This window comes from Sinocyclocheilus anshuiensis, unplaced genomic scaffold, assembly GCF_001515605.1.
Source record: "Sinocyclocheilus anshuiensis isolate Anshui unplaced genomic scaffold, SAMN03320099.WGS_v1.1 scaffold2082, whole genome shotgun sequence".
Lineage (NCBI taxonomy): Eukaryota > Metazoa > Chordata > Actinopteri > Cypriniformes > Cyprinidae > Sinocyclocheilus > Sinocyclocheilus anshuiensis.
Window position 1 is genome coordinate 291010 of NW_015555845.1, and position 15319 is coordinate 306328.

General features: G+C 40.7%; 1 long non-coding RNA gene across 1 annotated transcript in view; it reads left to right on the forward strand.

Annotated features, from left to right (window-relative positions):
- LOC107675616 (uncharacterized) overlaps positions 1-6073 on the forward strand; it is a 33844-nt gene extending 27771 nt beyond the window's left edge. Inside the window, exon 3 of the long non-coding RNA XR_001632611.1 lies at positions 5932-6073. This is a non-coding gene — a long non-coding RNA (uncharacterized LOC107675616). The remainder of the gene's footprint in view (positions 1-5931) is intronic.
- Positions 6074-15319: the final 9246 nt, after the last annotated feature.

Consider the following 15319-nt stretch of genomic DNA (forward strand, 5'->3'; position numbering starts at 1 on the left):
TTTTGTAAGATTAACATGATATACAGTATAACTTATTGCTTTATCACTGCTAGTTAGGACACCCCACAAACACGTCGAGAGACAGTAGAATAAAAAGGTTTTCTGCACTTTAAAAGTGTAACCTGCAATTGATACCCTTCTATTTGACATTTCTATATTAAATTTAATATTGTTGGTAATGTACAGTACCAAGTTTGGGGTCAGTACGATTTCTTTTCGAAAGCTGATACTTTTATTAAGCAAGTACGCTTGTTATTTTTAAAGATTTCTATATAATATAAATGCTGTTTTTTTTTAACTTTCTATTCATCAAAGAATCCTGAAAAAAAATGTATCATGGTTTCCTCAAAAACACTAAGCAGCACAACTGTTTTCAAAAGTACTAAATCAGCATATTAGAATGATTTCTGAAGGAAGTCTGGAAATATATTAAATATATTAAATTGAAGAAAAAAAAGATATAATAAATTCGATTAATATTTCACAACTTAGTGATACAAATAAGTACAAGTCTGAAACCATCTGCAGCAGACATGGTTTGAAACAAATTGTGGCTGGAGCAACAAGAAAGGCTAGTCAACTTGACTCTATATTTACCAATATTTTCTCCATGTATCAGACACCAGAGCATTTGCCTCCTGTTGGCTCTTCTGACCATCAGACTATCTTGCTAAATGCAGGAAACTGGCCCACCAAGCCTATTAAACATATTTTTTGCAGAAAACGTACCCCTGAGACAATCAGGGAACTGGGCCTCCTTATGAACACTACGGATTTTTCTCACATTCACGAAGTTATGGATCCTGAGGCTAAGGTTGGTGCCTTTACTTCCACTATCATATCTATCCTGGATAAAACAGTTCCATTAAAGAAAGTCTCTATCACAAACACAGATAAGCCTTGGATGACTGTTCAAATTAAAGATCTGTTAAAAGAAAGGCAGTGTGCTTTTTGTTCTGGCAATAAAACCTCTTATAGGAAGTTAAAATCAATCATTGCCAAAAAAATCGAGAACGCAAAGAAACAATATTACCAGCATGAAGTGGAGGAACTGCAATGCTCCAAGCCAAAACAATGGTTTAAGTCAATGAAGAATTTAATGGGGATGGAAGGAGATAAGAGTGACATGGTGTCTCAGGATCAAAACATCATGCAACGCGAGTGTGACACTCTGGCTAGGCACTTTGCTTCTGTGTGGAATTATGCGAGCCACATTTCTTTGCCTGAGGAAGAAGTTACCTGCAAGTTGTCAAATTGTAGTGTACCTCCTCTGAGTATTGGACAAGTTAAGACTAGACTCCGTAAAGTGAATGCAGCCAAGGCTGCTGGTCCCGACTGCGTTCCTCCTTGGGTGCTAAAGACTTTTCATGAAGAGTTGGCACCGGTATTATGTGACATCTTCAATACATGCATTCAACATAACATTTTTCCAAAACAATGGAAAGAGGCTATAGTCAAAGCTGTTCCTAAAAAAGCAAAGCCTAGTTTTCCAGCAGATTATCGCCAGATTTCACTACTCAGCTGTGTTGGAAAGGTGTTTGAAGGAATCCTCAGAGATGCCATTCTGGAGGATACAGTTACTAAGATCGAACCATCACAACACGGCTTTATGAGGAACAGATCAACTGACACTGCCTTGATTCAAATTCTGCAGCACTGGCATGAAGCACTTAACAGCTCCCCCAAAATGGATATACATGCTGTTTTTGTTGACTTCACTCATGTCAAACTTTAAATAAAACTAAACTAAACTAAACAACATTGCTGTTTTACAGTATTTTTAATCAATTAAATGCTTCTTACAAAAACAAAAAGCATACCAGCTCCAAGCTTTTAAACTGGTTGGTTCATTGATGTTAAATACTATTTTTGACTTAATTTAGATTAACCACTTTTTTTTTTTCAGTGCGGATGGTCAAAATCACCCACCAAGTTATGGATTGAGTCTTTCTTTCAGTGTAAATCTGTGGGATTTACAAAGTCTAAGGAAAAGTAATAAAGGTAAACTGTGTAAGGTAGCAGTATAACTCTTTATTGTCCCTTCACAGGGCAATTTCTGCAGCATCAACATCTCACTCATGTCCGTAGCACAGTCAGTGCAGGACATATTACGTCCCAAAGTTTATTATTTAAGGTCAGGGGTTTGTTCAAATCTCTAACACCTGAGCAATAGTACTAATAATTTGTAGTGTTTTGGGCAATATAAACAATTCCACCACACAGTACCTACTTTCGCTCTTCAATCTGGGTGCAAAGTGAACGTCAGTGTTTGAGGATGGTGAGAAAGGAAAAGAACGAGGGTTAGAGGGTGTTTCAAAGGGGGCAGGCATTCCGACTTCAACTCTCCCAACATTGCGTGAGAGGCGTTAGGAAGCCACCATACGTACGCTTACTAAAACACTCAAGGACAGTTCATCACCATTGCATTGTTTCCTGCCTATGGCTCCAACACCTACTTATTCTCTTCGGCGGCACAAGACATTTGTTGTACCCAGGAGTAAAACCAAACGTCATGAACTCTCCTTTATTCCCCGTGAAGTCTAAGGAAAAGTAATAAAGGTAAACTGTGTAAGGTAGCAGTATAACTCTTTATTGTCCCTTCACAGGGCAATTTCTGCAGCATCAACATCTCACTCATGTCCGTAGCACAGTCAGTGCAGGACATATTACGTCCCAAAGTTTATTATTTAAGGTCAGGGGTTTGTTCAAATCTCTAACACCTGAGCAATAGTACTAATAATTTGTAGTGTTTTGGGCAATATAAACAATTCCACCACACAGTACCTACTTTCGCTCTTCAATCTGGGTGCAAAGTGAACGTCAGTGTTTGAGGATGGTGAGAAAGGAAAAGAACGAGGGTTAGAGGGTGTTTCAAAGGGGGGATAGAAAGCATTGTCTTTCATGGTCATGTCAAATCTAATTGGATTGTGGATTGCGTCCCAATCCGTGAAGTGCTGATAGTGGGCCGGAGGTTTGGCCGGGACAGGAAGAGGATGCTGCCACTCTTATGCTCTCATTTTGGATGAATAGATGAGTCGGTGGAAGGGATAGAAGGTAGAGAGGGATAATTCTGGAATCTTTGTAGATTTAGATCAATGTACAACATGATCTTTCAATGTCTGGCCTCTATAATCTGGGTCAGAATCATTGTTTTTACCCATAAGCATCTTAGCTCAGTGACCTGCAGCCTATCCTGTGTGAATTGGAGCATAAGGAGTTTTTTTCTTGTGTATTCTCTCTTTACTGTACTCTATTTTCAGCCTTTTTTATCCCTCAATTAATTTCAGAACTGTTAATTCCACTTCATCATCACAGACAGTGAATTGGCACAAAGCGTCTGAGCCTGCGTCCATTATGTTCTACTAATCATCTATTGCAGAGAAGTGTGTCTCAGCATTTAATATGTGTGTGCATCTACATCCTGTTGACATTGCTTTCTGGGAGTGAGATTAGTTTTCAAATCCTTTTCAGTTGTCCTGTCCATTATGTTAAACCCTGCTCCAGTTGATCTATATCCTTCCCAGTACTGCTGTCTACAAGCGTGTTCGACAAGAACTGAAATATACTGTAATGTTACATAAATACTGGAGTATTATGCAAATATATGGTGTTAAATGATCTCTGATGTTTAGAAGGTATTTTCTGAGCATCAGGAAGTTGTGTATGTACAGAGACACTCAAGATTTTGTGTAACAATGCTCTTGTGAATCTTTTCACAACAACAGAGCTGCGTAGTTTTTCTTTTTTTGGTTGTAATTTACTCACCAAACTTTCTGATCTAAATTTTCTTTTCCATACTATGAAAGCATTTAGTTAGTATGAATACTAAAAGAAAAACAAAACACCAGATTCGCAATTGTGTGTATTGAAATATTCGGTGTGAAAACTTTTCCAGTGGATAATTATTTATATTTCAATCTATCTGTCATACATATGGCTTCCAAAGATGTAAAATACGACACATGCAGTGTTAATGCAGTATTATTCTTATACTACCATAGTATTGATAAATATATTGAATTGGCTTTTATTTTTATATTTTCATTTTTATTTTAGCTTATGTTTTAGTCAATTTGCTACATGCGTTTGTATTTTTAGTTATTTTTAAAATAATTTTTAACTTCAAATTATTTTCCTTCTTTTCATCTAATATTTATATATAATTTTCAGATTTATTTCGATTAACAAAAACAATTCTTAATACTTTAAGAATTAATACCTTTTAATAAAAAAAAGTTTTTTATTTTAGCTAACAACAACACTGAGCACACATAACATCCACTTCATTATTCATTCAATTTGATTCTTTGCAAAGAGCTTAATTGACAGGTGATCTGACCAATCATAACGCCGAATCCGCCATTTTGTCTGAAAAACAAATCAGACAGGAGAGTGGATTAACTTCTGTGGACGTAAACTTGAAAAATATTGATGTCTTTCCACGGTTGAAATAAAATATGTTCTGATGTTCATTCATGTTTATTTCGTGCTTTAAGTAAATTTGAAAAGACGATTAGTTCACGTGCCGCTTGAACTGAGGCGCTGCAGTGATCTGTCATGACACATTAAAGAGCCACAAAACGGTATTTATTGTTTATAACACAATTATTTTTTCACCTGACCTTATTGAGTATGCATTTGTATGTGTTTCCCTTTCAGATGCATTTACTGGTATTTGCGCAATCATTTAACACCCCCAAAAAGCATGTCTTTAAGCAGGCGGTAATTTGTGCTGCTCTTGGTAAATTGCACTGGTCATTATACGTCTGTGTTCTTTCATTTGCGTGTTGTCTGTAAATCACTTACAGAAATTTCCCCTCCCATCAGTGGTGTTTTGGAATTGCAGTATCGTGCTAATTACCCTGTTTAGTAAAACTGACATTGTCATTTTACTGTCATTTTACATGGAAGCATTTGTCATGTATATATTTTTTTGATTTATGTCGTGTTTTCTGAACAAGTAAGTTGCTCTTTTTTTGGATACATTTAATTTGTCTCCTGTATAAATCATTGTCAATATCACATTCCACTCTCACTTTATATCATTCAAGAGCTTGTTCTTCCTACCACCCCCTCAGGCCGTCCCGCTTCAATCGTGTCAGACGGAGAATATACATGCGCTTCACATACAAAACTATTATCTGCTCGATTTCACATTTTCGATTCTCCTGGGTGACTTCACCCTGAAATCACACTGACAGCATAAAGTAGTGCTTGAGAGTATTGCAAATGTTGAAGCAGGTTTGGAGGGAGAGTGTTTTCAGTCTTTGTATGCCCTTCTCGTTAGCCCTCTGATGGAGGAGATGAGCTGAAGCACACTGGTGTCATGGTGCAAAGTGATTTTGAAGGAGAAGCAGCCATGTTGCATACACATGCACATGTTCTCCTCTCGCACTTGTCTTTGCAGCTCTGTTTTGCAGCGAGCCAGTCTCAGCCAAGGCAGAATTTTATTTAGAGACCTTCAGATCTGTCAGCTGTCCCAGTGGCCCTTTAAGACAGGGAGTTGACATCTCACTCAGTCAAGAAGATAAGCTGGGTTGCACGCAGCCTCTGATGTGTTGCATCATTTTGGCTTTTGTTGAACTTCTCACATGCCTCTCAGAGTTTTCAGCAGGGATCCTGAACCTTCTTCAAGCTCTTCTTTTCTTTGCCTTGGTTGTATTTGAGCAAACCCTGCCAGTTATCTAATTTTGTCATATCCCACCACTCAATGTGCTCCATAACTGCTCTACATGTGTCACAATTAAAATGACGCCCATCGTCACACTATCTAAAAATATCTATAGTGCTGTTATCAGCCAATTTATAACCTCCATCCATCAACTGTAACTTATTTGTAGTGACAGAATCCATTTTTATGCTGTTTTACATTTTCACCTCGCTGTTTAAGTGTGCGTCAGCTGTATTTGTGTGTTTATTTTGTACTCGCAGTTGAGCGATGCATGAGTGTGATGCAGTCGGGGACTCAGATGGTGAAGCTGAAGAATGGTTCTAAAGGTCTGGTCCGGCTCTTCTATTTGGATGAACACCGTTCCTGCATCCGCTGGAGACCGTCTCGCAAGAGTGAGAAAGCCAAGAGTAAGTCAAACACACACAGATGTATGTAAACATAAGAATGTACACAGCTGAAAGATTTTGTTTAATATATGGAAATGATGATGCAGTTTTGTTATTGTTAACTAAAACTAAAATCATTCAAAATCTTTTTTTATAACTTTTTATCACATAACTTTTTAATAATTTTTTATAACTGAAATAGCTTACATAAGTTGAAATGCTAACAAAAATGAAGTCAAATAGAAATAAAACAAACAAAAACACATAAAAGCACATAACAAAATAACTAAATCTTAAACAAAAAATGAAAACTGAAAATATAAAAGTAAAGTTTATTCAAATAATAATATTGTCACACCCCTGGACTGTTTGTTGTGTTTTCTTTCCCCATGTACTCTGTGGGACCTAGTTTCTGTCTCCCGTTCATTATGTCATTTGGTTCAGGTGTGTCTAGTTAATTATCTTCATTTGCCAACCTACTTAATTTGTGTTCTGCTCACTGTTTTCTGTCCGGTCTACTACATCCCTACTATTTGCATTCATCTTCATCTTCTTTGTGCGTTTATCTCACCGTAGCGTGACAGAAGACCGGGTGTTTGTTTTTTTGTTTAAAGTTTTTTCTTTTGGATTTTTTCTTATGGAGCTCACCGAGAGATTTGCCGCTCTGGCTCGGAGGAGCCAGGATATTGAGGATTTCGCAAGGGACTTCAGCTGTTTCGCCGTCACCAATGTCTTCTACGACGAGACGCTGAAGTCCCTGTTCAAGATCAGGGTAAACTGCCAGCACCCCCCGTCGACCTCCCAGACACCACAGGACTGAACTGGAGGGAGGTGATCATCCGGTGTCTGGAGAGCGTCCGGCTCCGATCTAGAATGCTGCTTGACCCAAAGCCCAGCCCACCATCACCTCCATGCGCGGAGCAAAAGCCTGAGCCCACCGATGATGGAGAGCCTGAGCCCGCCGCAGCCGACGAGCCATCGCCTAATGGAGCGACAGAGCTGAGGATCGCCCCGGAGTCAGAGCCAGAGCCTCAAATTACGTCAGACCAAGTGCAAGAGCCGGCTATAGTGCTCGCCGTGAGGGAGATGGCCATGGACAGCGAGTGCGTGGAGGGAAGCTCCGCCCACTGCACCATGGCTGAGGGTGAGCCAAGCTCAGTGGATTATAACTTGGATTTATATGCGGACATGCCTTATCTTCTCCCACCATCATCTTCCGTCTATCCCATCACGACCACGGAGGTCGTGTTTGAATCATCTGCCTGCCCTGAACTCTCTGTCTGTCCTGTTTCGGCCATGGAGGCTGTTTGTGAACTATCTGTCTGCCCTGAACTATCTGCCAGTCCTGAAACGACCATGGAGGTCGTTCCCCTATCGCTGGCACGCCCGGTGCTGGGAGTGGCCTTGTGGTGTGTGTGGGCAGCACACACCGTTCCTAAACCCCCTGAACATTCTGAACTCCTGCCCAGCCTCCCTCTCCCACCTCCTCTATATCAGTCCTCACCATCGCCACCACTGTCTCCATCGGCGTCATGGCTGGAGGATCCCTTGTCTCCGCCTCCAGCTTCTGAGTCCCAGACACCGCCTCGGCCCTTCGACCCAGCGGCTCCACCATGGCTTCTAGCTCCCTCCTCTCCGCCATGGCCCGTCAGTCCACCAGCTCCGCTGGGCTCCATCGTCCCTCCGGCTCCGTCTTGGTCTATCGTCGACCATCCGCCGCCTTGGGACTCCACTCCTCCAGCTACACCTCGCTCCTCCGTCCCTCTGGCTCTGGCGGCCTGGGTCCCGCCTGGCTCCTCCTGCTCCCTCCTGTTGTGTTTTCTTTCCCCATGTGCTCTGTGTGACCTAGTTTCTGTCTCCTGTTCATTGTCATTTGGTTCAGGTGTGTCTAGTTAATTATCTTCATTTGCCAACCTTCTTAAGTTGTGTTCTGTTCACTGTTTTCTGTCCGGTCTACTACGTCCCTACGTGTGCATCCTGCCTATCCGTCCTGTATCTACCGTCTTGTGGATTACTTACCTGTAACAACGTTCGTAGTTCGGGAAGAAGGAGGCGAACATTTAAAGAAAACTTTAATAAAATAAACAAACACAAAATGAAAGTAAAGCGGCAGCCCCTCGCGGACGACTGCCGCACACAAAATAAAGTCCAGGCCTGGTCCTCTCTCGTCTTTCACTGTCGTCATTCCTCCTTTTATACTTCCGGAGCTCCTCCGTGGGACTCCGGTGAGTGAGTGAAACTGGTGAGTGGTGCAGGTGTTGCTCATTATCAATTACTCCACCGGCCTGTTTGTAGATCGGGAAGAAGGAGGCTGGAACCGGCGAACACTTAAACAAAACTTTAATAATAAAATAAACACAAAACAGCGATAAAATAAACACAAATCAGCGCGACAGCCCCTTGTGGACGACTGTCGCGCACAAACAGAACCAAAACACAAAATAAAATCCAGGCCTGGTCCTCTCTCGTCTTTCACTGTCGTCACTCCTCCTTTTATACTTCCGGAGCTCCTCCGTGGGACTCGAGACCGGTGAGTGGTGCAGGTGTCGCTCATTATCAATTACTCCACCGGCCTTGCTCCGTTCCCACGGCTCTCGGCCCCACCCCGACTCGTCACATTACCCTTTGACGCGTACGATCACACCGGTGTGTTGGCTGGTCCCTGAAGTGTACGATCACACCGGTGTCATTAGAACGTTCAGTGTGTCACGTGATCAACTGCTGAATTCAAATCTGCTTTCCCACTTTGGCTGGCGCGGAGCCAGGTCGGACGCGCTGAGCGCTTGTTATTATCACAACTATTCAGTGTTTTCAACCATATAATACTAATTTTAGGTTTCAGACATTTAAATACACATAAGTACTAGCAATACCATACATTTATAGTTTGTAAAATACGCGCTGATGTCTATGGAAGCAGCAATAATGATCCTTACAAATATAATCTGATGACATGTTTTATTGATATCCTATGCAGATTGTGTAGATAAATATAAAGTTTAATCTGCTCTTCTCCCAGTTTACTGGAGACTTACTTCAATGTCTTTTGGGAGGAGTGGATAGATTTACGTGTTGTAAATCCCACAGCTCGGATTCAGCGCAAACTAATATGGCGGCGCCCATCACCCGGTATAGATCAACTAACATGGTCAATATAAAAGTGTTTAAACTACCAAATACATTTACTTGCACATATTTCAGAATCGGAATATCAGATATTTAATAATATAGTGAGTATGTTTGTGAATATTAATAATAAAAAAGGAAAAACGAAATAAAGGCGATCCATGTGTCATACAGCGCTATTGTGGCTGTGTTGTGTCACATGACAAGCATGACGTGTCGCCATGGAAACAACAAGGCTATACATTCTAAAATAATGGTCGGCTAAAATAACTCACCCTGGGTGTTATGGACGGAGACTCACACAGAAGGTTAGGAATAACAGAGGAGGTTTATTTGTGGCAACAGATGCTGGTGGTAGACTGGTAGGTGAGTAAGCAGTTCAAATGGAAATGTTCTATAGTAATTGAGGTGTGGGAATGAGTATGCTTGCCCTTGCAGGAGTCCGTGGAAGAGCAGATGGTGGAATGGAAGGTGGCACACACCTCGCCGTAATAAGGACTGGAGGGGTGTTCCCGGAGACGTAGGAGGACACAGGCGTTGGAGTAGAACACAGGAGGTAGGTACACGAGGAAGGTAAGGATATCAATCATTCGCTGGAGTAGCATGAAGAGTCCACTTTGTATAAGCAAGATCGGACACTGGAGTGAGGTGTGTGCTTATGAAGTGCCTTGATGAGGGTGATGATCATGAACAGGTGCGTGCAATCAGAACTCAGGTGAAGGTGTGCGCTGTGATTGGGTGGTGAGTGAACCTAGCCGATCCGTGACACTGGGGGCTCAGCTAGAATATTTTAAACTCACGTGTGAAAGGGTTAAAGACTATTTGCATTCATCTTCTTCGTGCGTTTATCTCTCCGTAGCTGTGATAAATATATTCTATAATTAATAGTAGCCTATATACATTTTAAAATATCACTGGGATGTGCAGTCATCTGAAAATAAACCTTGACAGAGTGATCAAGAATTTTATTTGCTGACAGACAACTAATTACTAAATAAATAAATTAACATATTTTGAAACATTGCTTTCAGTTAAAATGATCTTATGTGAGGAAAAATTAAGTGGAGTAGGAAAATGGAGTGAAATATTAAAAGGAAGCTAGCACATTTATTTAAGAACAAAAGTCAATTATAGAATTTACATGGCAGTCATTAGAAGAAAAAAAAGCAAATGTGCCACAGAATAGCAGAATTATTTTTTATTTATGGATATTGCATAAAAATGCTGTATGGAACAAGATGCAAATAAAATGTCCAAAATGTGCATAAATAACGTACAAAAAATGCAATGCAAACACATTTACTAAATACATTTCATAGTTCATATTTGCTCCAGTTTCCCCTAGAATTTTGTTCTCTTGAAAACGTGGAATAGTTGCAGTCTTTTTTTGTGATATTCAATTTTTTTTTTACATGTATTAAATTCCCTATTGATGGAAACATAGCTAGTGACAAATCAGTCAGAAACAATCTGCTTCCAATGTTCCACATCTGTGGTTTACTGATCTCTTTCTCTCTGTCACTTTCTTGATGTCTTTTTCTTGTTCGCTGGCTCTCCCTTTCTCTTTTCCTCCCTCTCCTTTAGTCTCTGTGTAATACTTGCTCTCTTCTGCTTCCCTATCAAAGAAGCCCATGTAGATTTTGATATTTTGAGTCTCTGAGCGCAGCTCCCCTCTTATACATAATGGCTGTGTATGAATCACAGGCCAGGGGCTTCCAGAAACACGCCGCTCTCTCACCATCTGTGTCTGCGCTCCACTCTGCTTGTTTGGGTGAAGTGAATTCTGCATAAGCGCTCCTTTTTTCCCTGGATGAGCTGTTAGTGTGCTGGAACTAAATCCTGTTCACTCCTCTCCATATTCACTTTAGGCTTTTGTTAACGGAGCTGATCTGACCTAGCCTAGATGGGTGGATTATTACACAGTACGGTTAAAAAAAAGCTCAAGAGCTATTGTCCCCTCCATCTCACCCCCTTTCTCCTCAACTTCTCTCTATTTTGCCGCTGTCATGTTTGTGAACTGCTCTCATAAGATAAGCCTCTTTGTTAGTTCATTTGCATAATTAAAAAAAAGACAGATTGTGCCCAGCTCATTGTCAGGTTAAGGGATCAGCACTGGAATCAACGGCTTTGATGTGACTTGGCTTTCCAGAACACATGCGGAGCTGTTTGATAAGATTATTATAATAACAGGAAGTGTTAAAGATCTGTGTTCAAGGAGTAGCTCCCTCAGAAATAAAAAAGTCTGTAATTTTATATTCTGCTCATGTCATTCTAAACCTGTATGCTGTTATTTTTTTCAGTGGAACACAAAAGAAAAATTTTCTGTCAAATCTACTCAGCTCTTGCCATAAAACAACATAATGACAACAAAACACACGATAAATGCATCAAAATTATGATCCTTGACTGGTAAACTATATTCAAAGTCTTCATACTGAAATCTAAAAGGATATTTCAACCGAAAATTATGTTTATGACAATTATGTAATAATTTACTCACCTGGATGTCATTCCAAAACTGTATGACTTTCTTTTTTTTCTATGGAACATAAAAGAAGATATTTTGAGAAATGTCAAAAAGTCAGTGGTAAGGAGAACTGTTTGGTTCTTCAAAAGAAAGAAAGTCACACTGTTTGGAATGACACAAAAGTACGGAAGAGGATTAGGGCCAAGCAATAATAAAAAAAATAAAACCATCTCGAGATTAAAGTAATTATAATACGAGATTAAACTCGTCAAATTTCAAGAAAAATGTTGAAATAAAATGTTGAGATTAAACTCATTACATTTCGAGAATAAAGTCATTATGTTTTGAGATAAAACTTGTTAAATTTGGAGAAAAAAATTCAAGAGAAAATGTTGAGAGAAAAGTCATTGTCATGGTGTGCCTACTGCGTCGGAGTGAGGAGACGAGGGAGAATCCAGAATAATAACAGACTTTATTTACACAAAGGAAACCACACATAGGACATGGGGGGGACACACAAACACAGTCCAGGGGCGTGACATATCGCCCCCCTCCCGGAAGACGCGTCCTTGTGCCGAAGGAACAACACAGGGAGGGACGGGTGGGACCTTGGGAGGAGGCTTGGGAGGAGGACTGGGCTGGACAGATAGAGTCCATGGCGGATCAGACGGAGGGAGGAGCCAAGGAGGAAACAGGAGGAGCCAGGGCAGATCAGACGGCGGAAGGAGCCAGGGAGATGACAGCAGAGACTTGGAGCATGCGGCGCCGGGTGGGACCCAGGCCACAGCCATGATACCGACCCACGGTGGAATTGACGGAGGGAGGAGCCATGGAGAAGGAAGGGCTGACGACTCCAGGGGGCCAACCGAGCCCTGGAGGCATTTGTGAGCCTCCAGGGCTTAACTTGGGACCAGGAGCCCTCTCAGGGCTGGACGTGGGAACAGGAGCCTTCTCTGGATTAGACATGGGAACAGGAACTTTCTCTGGGCTAGACATGGGAAGAGGAACTTTCTCTGCGCTAAACTCAGGAACTGGAGGGACAGAGTTCACCGACGGAGGAGGAAGGAAAGGGGGCAGGTCGGTAAACAAGTCAATTAAGTTTTCCTCTGCTTTGCAGTGTTCCAGATCAGGGGTAGACGCTCTCCAGACACCGGATGATAGCCTCCCTCCAGCTCAGTCCGGTGGTGTCTGGGAGGTCGATGGGTCGGTAATAGTTGGCCCTGATCCAGAACAGGGAGTTCAGCGCAGTGTCGTCGAATGCCATTAAAACGGCGAGCTGGCTGAACTCCACAGCATACTCCAGGAGGGAAAGGTCTTTTCGGGCAAGGGAGGTAAACTTAAAGGCAAGGGGATCAATAGGAACAACAGAGAAAACAGAAAACAAACACTGTAAAAAACATGGAAAACAAAAAAGGGGGGAAAAACACAAATAACACTGTTTAGGTCCTGTCTTCTGTCATGGTGTGCCTACTGCGTCGGAGTGAGGAGACGAGGGAGAATCCAGAATAATAACAGACTTTATTTACACCAAGGAAACCACATGTAGGACACGGGGATTGATGATCAAGACAGACGCTAGACACTGGAAAACTCAGGGCTTAAGTAACAAGGAACTAATTGGGACACACCTGAAATCAATAAACATAACATGAGGGAGAAACTAGGTCAGGGTAGGCACATGGGGGGGGACACACAAACACAGTCCAGGGGCCATCTTTTGCAGAACTCTCTTTTCTTCCTTTTCTCATCACATGTCACACTGGAAAAGTGGAAATCAATTGCTTAACGAGTGTTTAATAATAATGTATTAATTAGGTAGGTTAAGTGTTACTACAGTAAATCCATTGTAAATATTGATTTGTGGATTGAAAAGTACTCTAATTGGATTGTTGTCACAGTGTTTCTCCTGTTTTCCGCGTCAGTGTTCTTGAGAATGCAGTGCTGTTTCATCTGCCTTTAAACATGTTTAAATCACCGCAGAGTCTGTGGTTTGTATCAGAGAGATCTGCTCCAAACTCGAATGCTTCTCACAGTGCTGTTTAGTGGTTGCCTAATTGAGACCTGTCAGCGAGTAAACGCATTTGTTCTGAGTTTGCACTGCACTGTCTTTAGGCAGAGCTAATAAAGGTGCATGCAGCGTGCTTCACACAAGTAGCACTGTACCGCTGTTAGTGCGCTAAAGACAGCGCATATGAGTTACCAAATTGTTGTCACTCACATTTTACTGATACATCTGGCCTAAAATTTAGTGCTCTCACCTTGTGTTGACATTTTGAAACTGCATGATTATTAAATTATGATTGGCGGGCCACATATAATAGCCTACATTTTAACAGACATTTACACTAAGTGAAAATAGCCATTCTATTTTCCTTAAGCTATATGTTAAAGTAGCAGATATTTGCAATAAGTGTAAATAGTAGCTAATTAGATGCTATTTATACTCATAAATAGTGACAGACACTATTTGCACCGCAGTACTGTTGTACATAAATAGGATGCAATAATATCCGAGTGTAAATTATTTTATTTATTAAAATTATTAAATACCCAGCAAACACAACAATGTTGTAAACATTTTTTTTTTTTTTCACATTGTGAAAAGGTTGTGATAACCTTTTTTTCCTATGTATTTAATATGACGAATGTCAGTTTTTTTTAATGTTATAAATAAGTTTTTTCACAACGTTGTAGAAATGTTTTTATAACGTTTTTATCACGTTCGTATGTGTAAGGTCTGTTTTGGGTTTTGTTTCTGGTTTAGGTTTTCATGTCTTTTATTTTGATATGTTGCCTTGTTTCATGTTCCTGACATGTGTATTTCCTACCCTGTCATGTAGGGCTGTGAATCTTTGGGTAGACAGCGAATCGATTCGATTCACGATTCATAGGTTTTCGATTCAATTCAAGAACGATTTTTGCAAATTCAGAACGATTCAATTTGATTCGATTCACAATTAAATTCGATTCGATTAACAATTAGATTCTGCATTCTTTAAGTGCATTCACAGGATTATTTAAATGCTTCCCCTAAATTCTTTAAATGCTTAGTCAGGGGGCAAATTACACAGCAACCTTTATGGTTACAGAACCATAGAATCAGAACCAGAATCAGAATCAGAAGAGCTTTATTACCAAGTATGTTTACACACACAAGGAATTTGACTTGACGGCAGGAGCTTCCAGTGTAGAAGAAAGTACAAACATAGTGCGGACATACATGATAGTGCAGACATACATAGGAATAACACAGTAGGGATGTAATATAAAACTAATATATAAAAAAAAACATTAAATAATGTACTATATACAGAAATAGAAGTATAGGAACAAATGTAATTGTTTAGATAAATGTACAGATATGTTATTAGTGTGCAGATATGTTATTTACAAAGTGTGCAGTTTAATATAAATATGTCAGATAACTATGTTAGTTGTGATGGACGATGTATAATTATGAAAGATTAATTGTTCAGGCTGAATATAGCCTGCGGGAAAAAACTGTTCTTGTGCCTGGCTGTTCTGGTGGTCAGTGCTCTGTAGCGCCGACCAGAAGGCAACAGTTCGAAGAGAGAGTGGGCTGGGTGTGAGGGGTCCAAGGTGATTTTTTTAGCCCTTTTCCTCACTCTGGAGATTTAAAGATCTTGGAGGCTGGGCAGAGGGGCACCG